Source organism: Platichthys flesus, chromosome 22 (genome assembly GCF_949316205.1).
Source record: "Platichthys flesus chromosome 22, fPlaFle2.1, whole genome shotgun sequence".
NCBI classification, from domain to species: domain Eukaryota; kingdom Metazoa; phylum Chordata; class Actinopteri; order Pleuronectiformes; family Pleuronectidae; genus Platichthys; species Platichthys flesus.
In genome coordinates this window covers 15,310,542-15,324,210 of record NC_084966.1, presented here as the reverse complement: position 1 = coordinate 15,324,210, position 13,669 = coordinate 15,310,542, and the positions used below count along the sequence as shown (strand labels likewise).

Genomic DNA, 13,669 nt, shown 5'->3' with positions numbered 1-13,669 from the left:
TTAATATCAAAACATCAAATATTATAAAACATAGCTTTAAACTCTGTGAAGGGGTAGCCTACTTTTACCTACACACATGCATCATGTAACATGATGTTCAGCAATATCGTCATTACTTCAAATACCATACTTTTTAAAGAGTGTGCCTTTGTTGTTATATTTATCGTATTACCTTGTATCTTTCCTTGCTCAATAGAAAAGTGACAGTTGCTTAGAAAAATGACAATTCCGGCCTCACATCATGTAACCGTACTGTGTTGTAGTAACCTCAGGCAGCCAACAGACGGAGCTGCTCTCCAAATGATGTGAACCTGAGTAAAGTCCACTACCAGAAGAACTCTCCTCCATGTTCTGTCAGAAGCTTTGTTTTCCAGTAGCTCAGCTTCTCCTGCTTTATTGCAGCTACTTGTTTGAGTCATAGAAATGAGCTCTGTAGCTGCATCAACTTGATCAGTGGCTGTCATTAAACTAAAGTATTGATGAACTGTCATCAGACACTGCAACCCCTACAGAGTGAAAGTTACGATGTTAAATTTACTAACAGGGAGTAGAGGATTTTTCCAGGTGATGTTTTTCTCAGCTTTATGATTTAAACACTTAGTAAATTTGTCAGCGTATAATTAAAATATACTATCTCACGACCAACATTACAACCTTAGCTCACCTGATGAGGCAAAAGCTATTTGAGTTCACTGAAGACGACCCTGAGAAGTTGTCGAAAGCTCAGCAAACAAGTGGAGGTCTTTGAACTGATCCAGAGTCACGCTCCTCTGAAATAATAATAAGATATCTTAGCAAAACTTGATATTTACATGCTTATATTTACGTTTGATACTCTATTTCTGTCTTAAATTAACTTTTACATAAAGAAAACCTTGCAAATTGTACAGTTTAATTCAGATCAAACAATAACTTCAGACAGTGTGCTTTGATGACTCAGGCCAAATCATAGCCAGACCAGATCATAGGAAACTAACATACATCGAAGGAGAAACTTTTCAAGGGGACGGCTGGAGGAAAGTGCAGAGCTGGGAGTCAGTTTGGTAACAAGGGGAGCAAGGGGTGGAAATAACCGAACGAAAGACAAAAAAAAAACAGAACGAAAACAGCACGGACTGCGGAGAACGGGTGTGAGTGAAGACGAGAGAGAGAACGGAGCCTGAAGTTAAAACAAAATATCACAGATCACAGATCAATATAATCTGTATCAGCTGATCAGACATCGCTGAACCCTCTCTTCTTCCTCATCCTTCCATTCGCATGCACGCAGAACCCCTTGCCACTGTCACGGTAGTATTTATTTATTTAGAGCCTCGGACCAATTCCCTCACATCTGTGGATCCTCACCTCCTCTGGGATATTATTTGGAAAGTTTCTTCATTTCCTGTAAGTGATCTCCAGTGCGCTCTGTGAGCCTGATGGCACAGTCACGTTCACTGCAGTGATTTGATGATACACGCAGTGTTTGAAGATATTATTAAAACCTATGAATGACTCGGCTCCGTAACTCCACGATTAAATGGAATCTAAACGTAATTTGCTGCAAGTCATGTTTAAACTAAAAGGTTCGAGTGGAACAGACATGTCGCTCGAGCAAAACTAAGCTGTTGGTTTTATTGTAAATGATGAATTGGATCAATACTCTGACTTCAGTTCACCACCTCACGTCTGTGTCGCCACTTTCCCCTCTCCAAAACGTTCGTACGCATGGGTCAGAGTTTGCGTGGAAATACGCAACGTTTGCTTGAGAAGTGGCGTGCGCACGTTTCAGCCCCCGCAACGGTTCTAAATGAGACCTCCTGTTCTCTCCCCTCGTTGCTCCTCTCCGCATATTTTCCCTCTGTGCCTCGTTTGACCAGCGGTGGAAGTGTTTGGTCCGTGTGCCCTCTCACTGGCATTTTCCTGTCTGTTCTCTTGTTGTCCGTCCTTTACTTCACATCTTTCATCTCCTCCTCTTGCTCTGTCCGTGATTGTTTTTACGTCTGTCTGCTCCTTCTCGTTTGTTGCCGTGCTGTCCGTCTTTCGAGGTTAAATAAAAAAATCGAAATTTCCCCAAACAGCAAGATCTGTCAGGGGATTGTTTAAAATAATAAACTCTTCTTTTCGAACAAACGAAAAACGGACAATACATTGACGTAGAAACGTATTATACTAGTGGAATAGACACTAAAGCCTGAAACATGCTTCTGCGTTTTCACGGGCCCGTAAGCGCAAGAGCCCTTCCGGGTCCCTTACGTGCTTCTGTATCCCTCCTTACGTGCTGACGGGTGTCGACCCCCTTTTCTAAAATTTACGGCAAAGTTCCGCAAGCTCACTCAGCCCGCAAGGCTGTGATTGGTCTGCTCTACATCCCTTCTGGAGCTGCATTTCGGTTTCATGCCCCATAATACCGGCAGAAATCACGGAAGATTTAGAAGAACGAATATGGACCAAATAGAAGAGCACTTGGCAGAAGATATCCGATAGTATGATCACTTGTATAACCTGTCACTGACTGGCGGATTTGTCCGCCAGAAAAAGGCTACGAGGAGCCGCAGTGGCTATGTAAATAAACAATCGACAAAGAAGAAAGAAGGCGTCTCTAAGGTCGTCTTCGACAAAAAGCATTACTCCGCCTAGTGTTCTGGCGCGGAATTGCTTTGTAAGACGCGCAACGGTTGGGGAAGCATGAATGAAAACGAGTCTTGCGCCACAGCGACGTGAAAAGACGCAGACGCAGTCGCAGAAGCATGTTTCAGGCTTTAAGTTTTGCTTCTTTCCATCTCACTGTGACGACCTCAATGGGCGTGTTCAGCGTGGTATGTCTGTTAGCGAATGATTCCACCCACAATACCTATTAATACATGTAAATAAATCAGGGGAAATGTGCAGAAAATAAAAATTAAGGTGCAATGTTATCATAATATTGTGTGACAACCCTGGAGTTGTCCTGCTGTGGTGTTGTGCTTGTGTGTGTTTCAGGTTCCTGTAGGCGGAGTCAGACCTTAATAATCAGCAGTGATATGGCACACCTGTTGCTGACCAGTATTTAAGAGGGCTGCACATTGGGCTCTCCCCTTCACCAGATCTACCACCACATCTTGTTTCTTCTACTCTATCTACTTCTACCTCTTCTTCTTCTTATGTGTAAATCCAACCGGACGTTAGCGTTGTGATTGTCTTGTTTAGTGTGTGTGTGTCCCTACGGCAGTGACGCACTGTGCGGGGGTGTCTGATGCCTGTTTGGAAGTGTACCAAGCGACAATGGCGGAGGCAAGTACGGAGCGGGTGAGTGGAAACGCGGTGACCCACGGAGGTGATAGCGGGAGAGGCACGGAGTTAAAGGCAGAGCAAGAGGTGCAGAAACAAGGGAATGAGAGGGAGCTAACCGTAATGGTAGAGATGGAAGGCGAGGATGAAGCAACGTCGATGGAGCTGATGAGGTGTGTGAGGGAGCTGTGTGTGTAGACGATGACGAAAAAAAGAATGAAATGACCATGAGTCACCCGAAAGGGAATGAGAGGCTCATGGATGGGTTTCAAATTGGAGAAACGATGGTGCATGCTAGAGAGCCAGTTAATGATGAGCTGGTGGTATCATTAATGAATATGCCATTTTACATCAGTGACAGTATGATACTAGATAAACTCCAGGGCTGGGTAGTCTCGGCAGTATCTCAGATAAAGAGGAGGATGTCGCCTGGAAATAATGTGACTGATGGGACGAGATATTTAAAAGTTAAAGCCACATCCAGTCATTGGCTCTCCATTACTTATCTCTCCTTCGCACACCTATCCTCATCGCTCAGTCTATCTTCCATCTTGTCTATCACCTGTCTGCTACTCTCCACATCTACCTCTTCTTTCTTATATAACTCTCTCTACAGTTCTTCAACTCTTTTCCACTATCTCTACAAGGTCTGTTATTTTTATTTTTCCCTCCACTTGCTCAAAATAATTTTTCTCCTGCCTTGTCTTCTCTAGCCCTAAGAAATACCCTGTACATTTTTCACCCTCTATTGCATACCTCGCCTTACTTCTAATTATTGCACCTTAACACTTTCCTTGTTCTATCTCCTTTAGTTAATCTTTCATCTTTATGTATCCCTCTGTCATAATTACCCCCTTCCCAGCTTTCTTCTCCTCTTCCTCTAACTTCTGTTTTAACCTTTTTTCTCTTTCTTTCCCCTGTTCTTACTGTTTCTTGCTCATGCCCCTTATCCCCTCTTTCAACCTTCCCCACCATCTCCCTATATCTTCCTCATACATCATGTCATTCATCTTGTGACAACCCTGGAGTTGTCTGCTGTACTTGTGTTGTGTTTCAGGCTCCTGTAGGCGGAGTCAGACCTTGGTAATTAACGGGATGTGGCACACCCGGGATTGGCCACTACTTTAGAGGCCTGCACACTGGGCTCTGGTCTCTCATTCACCGGGTATACTCTTTTCTTTGCATTTTGTTCTTTGTAGTATTATTCCTGTAGAATAAATGCATAAATACTGTAACTGCAGAGCTTTGTGCCATTCAGTGTTTCTTGTTGCACATATGAGCCAAGGTGTAACAAGTGGGGGCTCGTCCGAAATCCAGATCCAGGTTTGTTTCTCACTCTTTTCTGTCCTGAGAAAGTAATAGGCCTCTAGTAGGTTAAGTTTCCCCTGGAATAGTGTACTGGTTGCCCAGGGTGTGTGATAACTTTAGAGTGTGAATGAAGTACTTTGAGCTTACATCGGTAACTAATTGCATTACTTATCAGGCACTAATTAGAGGGATTTACCTTTGGAGTTACCTTTCCTGGTAGGAATAGGCAACAGTATCTCTCTCGGGCGGTCTGTTGGTTTGTTATTTTTGTTTGTTATTTTTGTGCATAAACATGATTTGACTTTGTCTTGGGTACACATCCATGTCCGTCTGGTGAGTAACAGCAAAGCTGGGGCTTTACCTGGTCATTGGTTTTGTGTTTAAAACACCTGTCATGAAATGCATGAAGACTAGGGTCTATAGAAGGTAGTTAGCATTGGTTAGGCAGATAGTCAGGGGAAAGGTATTCCAAAGGTGATGATAGATATAGATGATATAGGTGATGATATATATATATATATATATATATATATATATGGGTTGGTTCTTTTGAAAAGATGGCTACCATGGAGGAATTTGTGCAGTTTCCAAGTGTGGAGGTGCTAGGAAAATGTACCAGGGAGCAGTTGCTAAAAATTGCAGAGCATTATGAAATAGAACGGTTCACAAGGAAGTAATGTACTCTACTTTAAAGGCCCAGTTAGGACAGGTTGGTTTTTCCCCCCTTCGGTTTGTTCCAGAGATGAGGTTGTTGCTGAAGAGGAAGTAGCTGGTAGATCAAGGTTAGAGGGCAGTCCTTTATGACTTTGGTGACATAACAGTTGAACAGAAGACAGAAATTATGTTGCTACATCACTAACAGGAAAGTGAATCACGTGCCCATGAAGAGCGAGTTCATGCCAGGGATCAAGAATGGGAGTTTGAATGATTAAATGTAACTACTAAGCCGCGTGAGGTTGAACTGGAGCTGATTAAAGAGCGTGAGTTATATCCATTTTTGCCAGCAGTGTCCACAGATACTTTTGATGTAGTTTATATTTTAAGGTTACTACCAACATTTTGTGAGAAGGATGTGGGTAATTTCTTTTCTTTTTGAGCGGTTAAGTCAAGCATGCCAGTGGACTGATGTAGAGATGTTGTTCTTGCAATGTGGGCTCACAGAGGCTTAGGTCCTATGAAATTGTGCCGGAGGCGATCGCCAGCAGTTCAGGAAACTGAGAAGATCAGAAGAGCAAACGTATGTAGAGCTGGAGCGAGCACTGACCACCCATTTTAATCGCTGGCTTGTAGCTTATGAGAAATGAAATGGAAGATCTTAAGGAATTGGTTCTGTTCAGTTTAAAGATATTCTTCCTAACCGAGTTACTACTTACATAAATGAGCATCAAGCTAGAAAGATGTTGTGTTGGCTAATGAATACTCCTTATCAAAGCAGAACCTGTAACTATTGTCCAGTGGAGGGACACTGGAAGAAGGGTATGCAACTGTTTTTGGCTCCTTTGCATCGTTTTTTGTTGTGCTGTTCTTTAGTTAAGGCACAGGTGTCCATGGGAGTCCGGCCATCATTCCTGGTTCCAGGAGTGGCGATCATCCTAGGGAATGATCTGGCTGGAAACAAATTACGGCCTGATATACTGCCTTCACTGGTAGGTTGTTCTACCTGACTGATGAGGGGACCTGTTGACCGAGAGGTATTTTCAGCATGTGCAGTAACCCGAGCACAGACTGGTAAAGAGAAAACAAATTGAAGTTATATCTGACGATGTTGTGTGGCTGCCTATTGTTCCTTTGTCTGTCTCTCTTAGTGATTTGATTAACCAGCAGCAAGACGATCCTTCTCTATCAGAGCTTCTCTCTCAGCTTCGCCCATCCAGTGAAAGTCCAGTTCAGCCCACGGGTATTTCCTACAAGATGGTGTAGTATATTCCCTTAGCTAATAGATATCCATAGCACAGATACAAACAATGAATGGTATTTTAATATCCAGCTAATGACTTTCTCTAGCATAGGTATAGATCATAATGACATGTTAATATCTTAAGGCGCCTTGCATCTTAAGTTCAAACGTTTAAGTGTTGTCTCCAGATGTGTTCAGTGTGTTTCTCTTCGTCTGAACTAACCTTGAACTGCCTATGGAATAATGAGAGGAGAGAGGGTTTTCAGCGGGTCCTTAAATCTTAAGGTAGGAAACATTCCCAAATTTAGGCAGAAAGTGACGTCATTATACACTCCTGATCAAAATCTTAAGACCAGTTAAAAAATTGCATGAATTTGCATTTTGCACTGTTGAATCTTAGGAACGTTCTAAGTAGAGTTTCAAAATGCAAAAAGAAGAAATGGGAACAAGAGCCCCAAAGTTGTGAGAAGGCAATTTATTGAAAACAACAATTCAACTGAAGTACGCTGTTCATCAGCTGATCAAAAGTTTAAGACCACAGCTAAAAAAAATAAAACAGAAATTAAAGTGTCAAAAACTGACTCTGTAATGAGTAGCTCCACCATTATTGTTGATCACTTCAAAAATTTGTTTTGTCATGCTTGATGCAAGTGTTTTCAAAAGGCTAGTGCGAATGTTGCGCCAAGTGGTGAAGATGGTAAAGGGCATCCACTGTCTGGAACTGAAGTCCATTTTTGTAAACTTCCCTTGCCATCCATCCCCAAATGTTGTCAATTGGATTAAGATCAGGGGAACACGCAGGAAGGTCCAAAAGAGTGATATTATTCTCCTGGAAAAAAACCTTAGTCAGACGGGCATTGTGAATTGGAGCGTTGTCCTGCTGAAAAACCCAGTCGTTACCACACAGACGAGGGCCCTCAGTTATGAGGGATGCCCGCTGAAACATCTCCACACAGCCAGCTGCTGTTTGACACCCCTGCACAACCTGGAGCTCCATTGTTCCATTGAAGGAAAAAGCACCCCAGATCATGATGGCGCCCCCTCCACTGTGCCGCGTAGAAAACATGTCAGGTGGCATCTCCTTGTCATGCCAGTAACGTTGGAAGCCATCAGGACCATCAAGGTTACATTTTTTCTCGTCAGAGAATAAAACTTTCTTCCACCTTTGAATGTCCCATGTTTGGTGCTCCCTTGCAAAGTCTAAACGGGCAATGTTGAGGCGTTGAAGGAGACGTGGGCTTTGAAGATGTTTCTTGTTTTTGAAGCCCTTCCTTCGCAGATGCCGCCTGATGGTTATTGGGCTGCAGTCAGCACCAGTAATGGCCTTAATTTGGGACGAGGATCGTCCCGTGTCTTGACGGACAGCCATTCGGATCCTCCGGCTCAGCGCCGGTGAGATTTTTTTGGGTCTACCACTTGATTTCTTTGTTCCATAACCCTGAGGATCTTTTAAGTAATGCAAAATGTCTTACTGCGTCCAACCTCAGCAGCAATGTCACGTTGTGAGAGGCCTTGTTTATGCAGTTCAACAATCCTACCACGTTCAAAGACGGTGAGTTTTTTGGCCTTTGCCATCAAGAGATCTTCACAGTATGATTACTTGACAGGAAATGACATGGAATCCAAATTTTGCAGAGATTTTGGCTTTTAAAGGCTGTGGTCTTAAACTTTTGATCAGCTGATGAACAGCTTATTTGAGTTAAATTGTTGTTTTCAATAAATTGCCTGCTCACAACTTTTGGTCTCTTGTTCCCATTTCTTATTTTTGCATTTTGAAGCTCTACTTAGAACCTTCCTAAGATCCAACAGTGCAAAATGCAAATTCATGCAGTTTTTTAACTGGTCTTAAGATTTTGATCAGGAGTGTATGTTACGGAGAGGAGTTTAAAAGTCTTATGGCCTGGGGGATGAAACTGTCTCTGAGCCTGGTGGTGCGGGCCCGGATACTGCGGTACCGTCTGCCAGATGGCAGCAGGCAAAAATGTTTATGGCTGGGTTGAAAGGGGTCTTTAATTATCCGGCTGCTCTTCTTCCTGCACCGCTGGGTGTAGAGGTCCTCTATGGATGGTAGCGCTGTCCTGGTGATGTGCTGGGCAGACTTCACCACCCTCTGTAAAGCCTTATGGTTCAGGGCGGTGCAGCTGACATACCAGGCGTTGATGCAGCCAGTCAGGATGCTCTCTATGGTGCATCTGTAGAAGACACCCCTTTCGTGATGTGTCGTTCGTGAACAATTCGTTCATTTTCTCGTGTCCACGCATCGGGACTGATGCATAGGCTCAGTCAAGGAAACAGAAAGGATTCGTTCATCTCCCGACTGGGGCTTTGTATGAGTCTTTGGATCCTTTTTCACTTGACCTGCATTGGTTTAGTAGAGTAAACAGTTACCTCATTCCCTTTCGCATGACCACTGTTTTAGAAAGACGTGACTGATATTCGTTCACAAGTCATACTGACTGGTTTCGTTATTTTCACTTTACATTTACACTTACCGTTCAGTGCAGCGTAATTGTTTGCCGTGATTTAATTCCCCTTTTACCAGGTGTACTCTTGAGAACTCTCTCCCCTCTGGATTTCTTTCTTTCCATACATCACTGTCCTTTCATACTTTTTAGTTTTTCTAATACCTCTTGTGTCATTTTTAAATGCATGTTCTTTGACACATCCAGTTTCTCACACCACACATTAAAATCCCCCACTATCATACAGTTGTCATCACACATTGATCCCATCTTTTCAAACATCACCTTTCTTTCTCCTCATTTGGCGCATACACATTTACCAGCTTAAAGCCTTCATTCATATATTCAAATTTGAGTCCTATCATCCTTCCATCCCCCTCATCATCACTCTTTTTATTAATATCGCTACCCCCTTGCATTCCCATCACCATTGTTTGCATATACTTCTCCTCTCCATTTATTCTCCACCTCCCTCATACATCTCTTGTCCCTGTGTGTTTCCTGTAAACATATATCAAAATCGCTCGTCCCATATATCTGTTCCCTTTTGTTTTTGTTTTTTAGCCCCCTTGCATTTATTGAAATAATTGTTAACATTATAAGTAGTGTTTTTGTTTTCATTTTTTGTTCTTGCTCTTACTTATCTTGCTAATCCTCTTGTGCCTCTTGGTGTTCTGTCTCTTCTTTATTAGACTAATTTCCTGCATTAACTCCATGTCAGTCTTGGATCCTACCGTTTGTGACGTGCGGGTGTCCTCTCCAGACCCGGTGGGAGATACTCCACTCTGCACTTCTCTCCTCTCTTCTGTCTTCCTGTCGCCGTGCTGCCTCCTCTCCTTTGGCCCCAGGTCAGCATTCTCCACTCCGCCTCTCCGTCCTTTTGTCGAGCCCTTCTCCTTCGTCCTCACCGTCTGCGCATCTCTCCTCCCCTCTGCAGCCGCCGCCGCGTCATTCCTTCGCCCTCTCTCCTTGCTTGACTCCTGGTCTCATTTCTCCTCTCTGCCCCTCTTCCCTTTGGTCGTCTCCATCTGCACCCGCTCTCCATCCCGCACGCGACTTTCTTCATAGTGTCCTCCTCCCTTTCCCTCCTCTCTCGCAGCCGCCCTCTCATCCCTGCCATGTTTCCCTCTCCCTGTACGTGTTCCTCCTCTATGCTTTCCATTCCCTCCGAGTGACCCTCCTCACTGCTCTCACTCTCGCTCCCCCCCTCACTCTCGTTCACCTCCTCCCCCTTCCCTTCTTCGGTCTCACTCCTATTGCACCTGCACTCCTCCGTCCGGTTCCTGCATAGATCACATTTTTTTACATCTTTGCCGCATTCCCTGGCGAAGTGCCCCTGTACTCCACACCTGTGACATTGAAACTCAGGGCACTCTCATCAGGTGCCCCGACTGAATACACATCCTGCACACTCTGTCCTGCTTATCGTGAATCACCCTGAAATATTCCGCCCCTAGCGCTGTGCTGAATTTAGACGAGTACGGCAGATTGAAGTTGATTATTAAATTTAACTTTAAGGAACCGTGTCCCATCCGCAACATTTGTCCCCGGCCACATCCTCCTCCTAATCGGGGATGCAGCCGACACACCCTAGATCTGTAGCTTCTCCAGTTTTTCCTGGTCCTCAACGTAAAATGGCAGGTTCATAAATGACACCACCAGCTCGTCATTGACAATCTCCCTGGCGTGCACCCTGGTTTCACCCATCTTGAACCCCTCCATCAACCTTTCTTGGCATCTTGGGTGGCTCATGGTCATCTCAAATTTGTTTTCAGTTAAGTACCTGCAACCCAGCAGCCCTCCACACAACTCGCGCACACACCTCATCAGATCCATCGCCGTTGTCACGCTCTCACCCTCTGCCTCAACCACCAGAGTTAGCTTTCTCCCATCTCTTAACACTTCTATGCTTTGTTTGTTCAGAACTGTGTCATTATTTTCCTCCTTGTTCTCTCCGCTGAGGAGAGCATCACTGCCCCCTCGCTCCTTTTTTCCTTCCGCCATTTCGACCGGCATCGAGACCCCCTTACAGTGCGTCAATGCCACGGGGGAACACGTAGTGTCAACAAAACAATCTCAAGTCTATTGTCCGGTTGGATTGATTCAAACTGAATAAAGTCTCCGCTGCTGTGTTGCCGTCGCGCTCTGATGCGACTTCCCAGTGGTCCGTTCAGGTTAGTGTGGCCGTAGACTACTGAGGCCACCCTCTGAGCCTTATTTATACATGTAAATATGTCAAGTAAAAGTGGAAAAAAGCTTACAGCACCTGGTATTCCCAGGCAGTCTGCTATCCAAGTACTAACCAGGCCCGACCCTGCTTAGCTTCCGAGATCAGACGAGATCGGGCGTATTCAGGTTGGTGTGGCCGTAAGCGAATGAGTCCACCCTCTGAACCTTGTTTATACGTCATGTAAAAGCTTACAACACCTGTTATTCCCAGGCAGTCTCCCATCCAAGTACTAACCAGGCCCGACCCTGCTTAGCTTCCGAGATCAGACGAGATAGGGCATATTTTTTTTTTAATCTTTTTTATTATCAGAAATATATTCCATTTTATGCAATTACGCATTCATTTATACGTATATCAATACAAATAAATGAAAACAATCCCACAAATTAAACCACCCTCAGAAGCCGCACAAACAATTAACTAAACACACTTTCTCTTTTAAATAAAAAAAAATAAGAACCAGACAGCAGAAGCAGTATCTTATCCCGAATACACTTACCCTCGAAATTAAACTGCCCCTCAGTCCCAAAGCGCAAACCGAACAGCTAAACACAGAATCTTTTAACCTCGACCATTTACCCACAAAATAATCCACCCCTCATTCGAAAAACCACACAAAACCAAAATCCCACACAAAACTCCCTCACTCTCCCACCTCCAAAATTAAGCCACCCCCTTTAAACCAGCCAAATCAACCCCAAACAGTGCCCTGCTCAGTCATCCATACAATTCCATTCTCATACAGCATTCGTAAGTGTCTTTTCCATTCATTCACAAACAGCCTCCATACATCCAACTTTCTCCTTTCATACAGTGCAAACTTGCGTCTGTTAAAAATCGCCCTCCTTGCGAACCCAAGGATCATGTTGATCTTTTTCCAATTTTTATATTTCCTATTCACTCCCAAGAGTACAGACAATTCCCAACCCCGATCCACCTAGCAGTCTCCCACACTGCACCCTCCCAGCAGCCCCTTGATTTTTCCCCAGAATTCTACTAGCTCGCAACAATACACAAAAATATGATGAAGTCTTCATCCCTCCTTTCACACACCATACACGTCCTCCCATACACTCCCCTGAGCATTTGGTGCAGGATGATGCATGTGAAAATCCTCCTGTGCCTTCTCTTGAAATCAAGATTGAATATTGCATGCGGTGTGTGCGGTATGTCAATATACTTCCACAAAATGTTGGGTGTAATGTCCGGATATGTGTCTGTCCATTTACTCTCGCATGTGGGTTTTTGCACTCTGTTTCAATGCATGCTTATACCAAATCTTTGTTGTGATATCAGCAATGGCGTGTGTCTCCCCCCCCAGGCGCAGGGAGATTCCCACCGCATCATCCTGCCCAACCCTCCCCTTATTTCTAAACCCGTCCCCCCATTCACTCATCACACTCCCTTCCACTCTCTCCAACACTTTCACAATCACTTCCCTCCTATATGTTATCCCCTTCTCTCTCACTATCCTAATCACTCTTTCTTTATCCCATCTCCCTCCCCTGTCGACTAGATCTCCCACCCGCTTCAGCCCCGCCCTTTCAAGAGCCACGCTCTTGATGACCCCTTTGCCTCCCTGTTTAAAATATGGGCTGGAGAGGAACGGCAGCCTCATCACAGACGCTCTTGACTCGCATACGAGTGTGGTCTTCAAATCAAATAGCAGGAACCACGCGTTGAGCACCTCCTGGAAGAACCGCGGCAGATGTGCATATGCCGCTGTGTCCTGAATCTGCAACAAATTGTCTTTACTCAAGAGACCATATGTGCTCAGCCACTGGCTGAAGTGGCCTTTCCAGGCCGCCTCCCGACTTGCATCCCTAAATTTACCTATCAATTTAGTTCGTAACGCAGTTCTTTTTGCGAGTACGTCCATCAATCCTAGCCCACCCTGATCTTTGACCCTTATCAGCGTTCTATGCGCAATACTGGCTGCTTTGCTCCTCCAAATAAAGTCTCTAACGACTTTTGCAATCTTCTGCTCAGCCCAAGTCGGAAGCGCACAAGTGCTCAATGCATGGTTCACCTGCGACAAAACTAGAGCATTGGTGAGACGGCCACCCTTCCCCTTAAAAGCAAACCCCTAGCCCTCCACATACACAGGGTCTTTTGCATACGTCCAATAACATCTTTCCACGTCAAATCATCGCATTCATTCTCATCACTTCCAACATACACTCCGAGCACTTTTCTTTTATTCTCTACTACTTTGAATCCCCATTTGTTATTTAGATCTTTGTTCCTACCCATCCTCATTATTTCAGACTTTTCCCATATTAATTTTTGCTCCTGAAGCTCTCATAAGTTTCTATATGTTTCAACACTATATCTACATCACTCTCACTTTTAACCATTACATTAATATCATCCGCATACTGCATTACGCAAATTTTTCCCTTACCTATTCCACACACTCTTTTATCATTAGCAATTAAAGCCGCCAACGGCTCCGCCACCATGCTGTAGAGCAGTGCTGACATTGGGCAGCCCCGCCTCACTGACCTCTTGACATCAAAAGAG

General features: G+C 44.3%; 1 protein-coding gene and 1 non-coding gene across 2 annotated transcripts in view; one reads left to right on the top strand and one right to left on the bottom strand.

Moving 5' to 3' along the window:
- Positions 1–13,669, top strand: part of LOC133933464 (histone H4-like) — a 408,656-nt gene that overhangs the window by 3,468 nt on the left and 391,519 nt on the right. The gene's annotated exons all lie outside the window — the stretch shown is intronic.
- On the bottom strand, positions 11,171–11,289 carry LOC133945220 (5S ribosomal RNA). The gene has a single exon (XR_009916969.1). It is a non-coding gene; the product is annotated as a 5S ribosomal RNA (ribosomal RNA).